We start from the raw sequence: 6,133 nt of genomic DNA, 5'->3' as shown, positions 1-6,133 counted from the left end.
TAGTTTGGCGATTCCTCGAAAATTAAACATAGGACTTACCCTATGACCCAGCAATTCCATTTCTGGGTCTACACCCAAGGGAAATAAAATAATACATTCACATAAAAACTTATATATGAATGGTCACAGCAGCATTATTCACAATGGTCAAAAAGTGGAAACAACCCAAGTGTCCATCAACAGACGAATGAATGAATACACAAAATGTGGTCCATCCTTACAATGGAACATTAGCCACAGAAAGGAATGAAGCCCTGACATACGATACAATGTGCATGGGCCTTGAAAACATGATACTCAGTGAGACAAGCCAGACACGAAAGGTCACATAGTATACGATTCATTTATATGAAATGTCTAGAACAGGCAAATCCACAGAAACAGAAAGTGTACTAGTCGTTTCCAGAGGCGGGGTGGGGGGATGCTAATGGGGATGGGGCTTCTTATGGGGGTGATGGAATGGTTTCTTCTCCTTATAAATTTTATTTATTTATTTATTGGCTGCACCGCACAGTTTGTGGGATTTTAGTTCCCCAACCAGGGATCGAACCCGGGCCCCCAGCAGTGGAATCTCGGAGTCCTAACCACTGGACCACCAGGGAATTCCTGATGGAATGTTTTGGAACTGGATAGACATGATGGTTGCACGCCATTGTGAATGTATTAAATGTCTCTCATAGTAAATTGTATGTGTATTTTACCACAATTCAAAAATCGATTGCGCTAAAATAGTATTTATCTTGTTGACTGAGATTTTGGTCTTAAATTTTACGCCTGAAGAAAGTGCCTTACTAGAAAGTACACTCATCCTAGTCCCAGCCCTGTCAGAATTAAATAGGAAAGTCACAATACAGCTTCATTGAGAAGGTGACATTTAAGTCAAGACTGGAAGGAGACAAAGGAATTAGCCAAACTGGGTTGTGGGGATGAGCTTTCCAGGCAGAGGGAACAGTCAGTGCAAAGGCCCTGGGGCAGGACCGGGCCTGGTGTGTTGGAGGAACAGCGAGGAGGCCCGTGTGTCTGGAGCAGCGTGAGCGAGGGGGAGAGAGGGAGGAGGGGAGGGCAGGGAGGGGACAGGGCAGGTCTTGCAGGGCCTTGGGGAGGACTTGGGCTTTTACCCTGAGGGCGGTGGGACCCTGGCAGGCTGTGGGCAGAGGAGGGGCAGGACCTGAGTCAAGTACTTAAAGCCTGTCTGCTCTGCAAGGGGAAGGATTTTTGTCCTCCTTAATCACTGCTATAAACCTCCACCTAGAGCCATGCTTGGCACACAGTAGGTGCAATAAATGTTTACTGAGGGAATGAATGAATAACAGCTCCCTTTGGGTAGGGGGGCACTAGGGTACAGACCAGTAAACTCATACTGCCCTGGGGTCACTTACCCAGGTTATGGCAGCCAGGGGCACAAACCCAGGCCCGGACAGCTGAGGCCCCAGCTCCACCAGGCCTATCACAGGGAGGTCCCTGTGCGCACGGCAGCCACCTGTTTCCTCCCCCGCCTCTGATTAATGACCCTGCAGCCCCATCCATCATGCGCCAGCCAGCGCCTGGCTCTGCCCTGGAGGCGCGGGGCCCAGCGCTCATTTGTAAGCAGGCTGCGAGGCTGGTCTCAGGCTGTTGGATACATGAGACAGATCCCCGCCCCAACTTGGCCCCAGATGTGGCCCTAAGAACCCCAGGAAGAGGAAAGATCAGGATATGGACCCAAGGAGTAGGTGATGGGTAGGAGCTGGGGGGTGTGGGATGGCAGCTTCCCAGACAGGAAGGTCTTCAAAAGCCCCAGTTTCCCCCAAATTAATTATACGATGAAGACTATTCCCTCCTGGGCTGCAGCCTTCTGCCCTGCCTTTCCCCCGACTTGCTGGCATTCTGCTCTTTCTACCCGCAAAAGCTCCTCCACACAGCGGGCCCGGCTCAGCCTGCACCTCTCCTGAGCCTTAGTTTGGGGATCCCCCCTGGTCTCCTGACCTCCCGCCTCATCTGCATCCCTTCCCACTACCAGTAAGCATTTTCTACCACTCACCCTGGTGGTCTCTCTCTGCTGCTCTAAGCCAGGGCTTCTCAGCTGGGGGCAATTCTGCCCTGAGGGACACTTGGGACTGGGGGTACTCCTGGGATCTAGTGAGTGGGGGCCAGGGATGCTTCTCAACACCCCACAGTGCCCAGGACGCCCCCCCCACCAGAGAATGATTCGGGCCAGAATGTCGAGAGTACAGACTGACAAACCCTGCTCTGAACTCTTCCATGGCTCCCTAGTGCTCTCCAGGTACAAGCCCAACTCCTCAGTGCAGAATGCAGGGTCCTGCATCATCTGGGGTCCTGGCCCTCTCCAGCCAGTGTTCCCACCGTGACTTGCGTTCACGCCCCACCTGGAGGGGCAGGACTGCATAGCGATCAAAGGCCCAAGGACCTGGGTTGACATCATGGTGCTGCCACCCACCAGCTATGTGATTTTGGCCAAGTCTCTTAACCTCTCGGTGCCTTAATTTCCCCATATTTCAAATGGGCATAATGGTAGTACCCAAGGTTAAAATGCTAAAGCAGTGACTGGTTCATGGTAAAAACTCAAACAGGTAGGAGGGTGTAGAGAAAGTGGAACCCTCTTACACTGGTGGTGGGAATGTAACTTGGTATGAACAGTATGAAGGTTCCTTAAAAAACTAAAAATAGAGCTACCATATGCCCCAGCAATCCCACTCCTAGGCATATACCCGGAGAAAACCATGATTTGAAAAGAGACATGCACCCCAATGTTCATAGCAGCACTATTTACAATAGCCAAGACATGGAAACAACTTAAACGTCCATCGACAGAGGAATGAATAAAGAAGATGTGGTACATATATACAATAGAATACTACTCAGCCATAAAAAAGAACAAAATAATGCCATTTGCAGCAACATGGACAGACCTAGAGATTGTTATACTGAGTGAGGTAAATCAGACAGAAAAAGACAAATATCGTATGATATCGCTTACATGTGGAATCTAAAAAAAGGGTACAAATGAACTTATTTACAAAACAGAAGTAGAGTCACAGATATAAAAAACAAACTTATGGTTACCAAGGGGGTAAGGGGGGGAGGGATAAATTGGGAGATTGGGATTGACATATACACACTACTATATACAAAATTGATAATAAGGACCTACTATATAGCACAGTGAACTCTATACTCTGTAATGGTCTATATGGGAAAAGAATCTAAAAAAAGAGTGGATATATGTATATGTATAACTGATTCACTTTGCTGTATACCTAAAAACTTAAAACAGGGACTTCCCTGGTGGCACAGTGGTTAAGAATACGCCCGCCAATGCAGGGGACACGGGTTCGAGCCCTGGTCCAGGACGATCGCACATGCCGCAGAGCAGCTAAGCCCGTGCACCACAACTACTGAAGCGCACGCGCCTATAGAGCTCGCGCTCCGCAACAAGAGAAGCCACCACAGTGAGAAGCCCGCACAACGCAACGAACAGTAGCCCCCGCTCACCACAACTAGAGGAAGCTGGCGCGCAGCAACGAAGACCCAACGCAGCCAAATATAAATGAATAAATTAATTAAACTGGTGGGTCGGTTTATTCATAGTCTGGGTCACACATCCAGGCTTCTCTACTACATGGTGAAAGGCCTGCCCTGACCCCACTGTACTGGAGATGTCTGTGTCCATCTCTGCCCACCCAAGGCTACGGTCTGCTAAAATGGTCACCAAGAGCCCTAATACTTGGAGCTGCCTGCCTAGATGCAGAGGGCCTCCCAGGAGAAACGGTGTCTGGTCCCTGTGTGGGAGTGGGGAGATTTGCGAGCAGGGCTGGTTTGTTGGGCCTGTGACTCACACAGTCTTACAGGACCCTGTACTTGAAGGAAGGGCCCTGATCTTAGTTTAATGCTCTGTTGTTACCATGCTAAAATTCCTGATCCTTTTTGAACCTGAGGCCCTGCGTTTTCATTTGGCCCTGGGCCCTGAAAATTCTGTAGCCTGTTCCACTCAGGGACCCGAATACAATTTGTGAGGTCCGCATATTCCGGAAACATTCGGAATAGTAAACTTTCTGTAACTTTTTTTTTTTTTTGGCCGCACCACACAGCTTGTGGGATCTTAGTTCCCTGACCAGGGATCCATCCCATGTCCCCAGCAGTGGAAGCAATGAGTCCTAACCACTGGACCACCAGGGAATTCCCCAGGAATAGTAAACTTTCTAAAAGTTTGCGCTTTTTCTCTTAGGGAATCGGGACTAGGGAGATCCTGCATCCTCCTAACTCGTCTCTGGCCCCACTGGATGCTGTTTTATTTATTTATTTGCTAGTTTGTTTATTTAGGGCATGCCCTGTGGCATGTGGGACCTTAGTTCCCTGACCAGGGATTGAACCCGGCCCCCTACAATGGAAGCCTGGCATCTTAACCACTGGACTGCCAGGGAAGTCCAACATGCTGTCTTATTTAATGTGTTACCTTGCTCGTGATGAATTTCTGGCATTAATTTTTATTTTAAAAAATATCGTGTTCCGGGCTTTCACTACCATGGCCTGGGTTCAATCCCTGGTCAGGGAACTGAGATCCCGCAAGCCGCACTGGGTGGCCACAGGGAAAAAAAAAAAAAAATACGGTGTTAAAGTACTGTTTTATCTTGAAGGGCTTTTTGGGTGGAAGGGGCTTCAATTTTGCTTACTCATGTCAACCTAGTCCTAACCCTTCCTCTGCCCAGGAAAGGTGACCAGAGTCCTAACTCCAGATGGGAAAACCCAAGGCCCATCCAGGAGGCAAGGTGCATAGTTGATGGCGATGGTGATAATGAAGAGCTTGTCTATTTAGCACTTGCTGGGGGTTCACGTGTATTATTTCAACAGCTTCTTCGAGGCCTGAGTCAGTCCTGTCCCTCCTCTGCCCACAGCCCTCCAGGGCTCCGACCTCACTGAGTAAAAGCCTAAGTCCTTCCCACAGACCCCGAGGCCCTGCACCATCTGTCCCGTCCCATCACCAGCTACTGAATTTGCAGGGCCCTTGTTCAAAAATTGCAAAACAAGGGCTTCCCTGGTGGCGCAGTGGTTGAGAGTCCGCCTGCCGATGCAGGGGACACGGGTTCGTGCCCCGGTCTGGGAAGATCCCACATGCCGCGGAGCGGCTAGGCCCGTGAGCCATGGCCGCTGAGCCTGCGCGTCCGGAGCCTGTGCTCCGCAACGGGAGTGGCCACAACAGTGAGAGGCCCGCGTACCGCAAAAAAAATAAGTAAATAATTGCAAAACAAAACTGTGAGGCCCCTTGTTCAAAAATTATTAGGAATTTCCAGACCAAAACGGCAGATCATTAACCCAAGCGCAGGCCCTTCTGGGAGCAGCGCCCATGTGTGAATGCAGGAAGCTGCTGCCTCCCTGCCCCCATCTCCTCCCAAGCACCCCACTCCGTGCCAGCCACAGTGCTGCCTCAGGGCCTTTGCACTGGCGTTTCTCCCTACTTGAATAAGCCACCACCCCCACAACCTACTGGCTCGCTCTCTCAGCTCTCTCACCTTCGGGCCCTCTTAGAGGCCAAGCAGGCCCCCTCTGACCTCCCTCTGCGAAAAATCGCACCTTCCCAGCCCTCCCTCCTGCTTTGTTTTCTCCATAGCTGTTACCACCTTCTGACCTGCCAGGGATTTGGTTCACGTGTTTGCCGTCTCATGTCATCTCCACCAGGGTCGGGACTTTGTACCCCTTCCCACCCCCACGTCCTGGAGCGGGGCCTGGAACACAGTAGGCGCTCCGTAAATGTGTGTTGAAGGCATGGCTCCCAGGAAGTCGGTATCACCACCTCCTTTCTACTGAAAAGGAAACCGAGGCTCAGAGAACAGCCCGTGAGCCAAGATTACAGAGCATGTCCCTGGCACGCGTCCGGGTCGCGCCATGACTGCGCCGGCGGTTTCGATGGGGGCAGCCGGGCCCCCCGGCTCTGACACATGGGGAAACCGAGGCCCTGGCGGCTGCCTGGGCCACCCGGCCGGGAGGGGCCGCAGCGAGGCGGCGGCGCGCCGGGCCCAAGGTCACTGCGCCGGCCGGCCCGGGGGAGGCGGATGGGTGGGGATCCGCGGGCCTCCCCGGGCGCGCGCCCCCCCCTCGGCGGCGCGCACGGGGCCCGGGAAGCAGCAGCAGCGGCAGC

Source organism: Grampus griseus (genome assembly GCF_964374135.1).
Source record: "Grampus griseus genome assembly, chromosome: 3".
In the NCBI taxonomy this organism is placed as follows: Eukaryota; Metazoa; Chordata; class Mammalia; order Artiodactyla; family Delphinidae; genus Grampus; species Grampus griseus.
The sequence above is the reverse complement of the archived record's forward strand: the minus strand, read 5'-3'. Positions refer to the sequence as shown.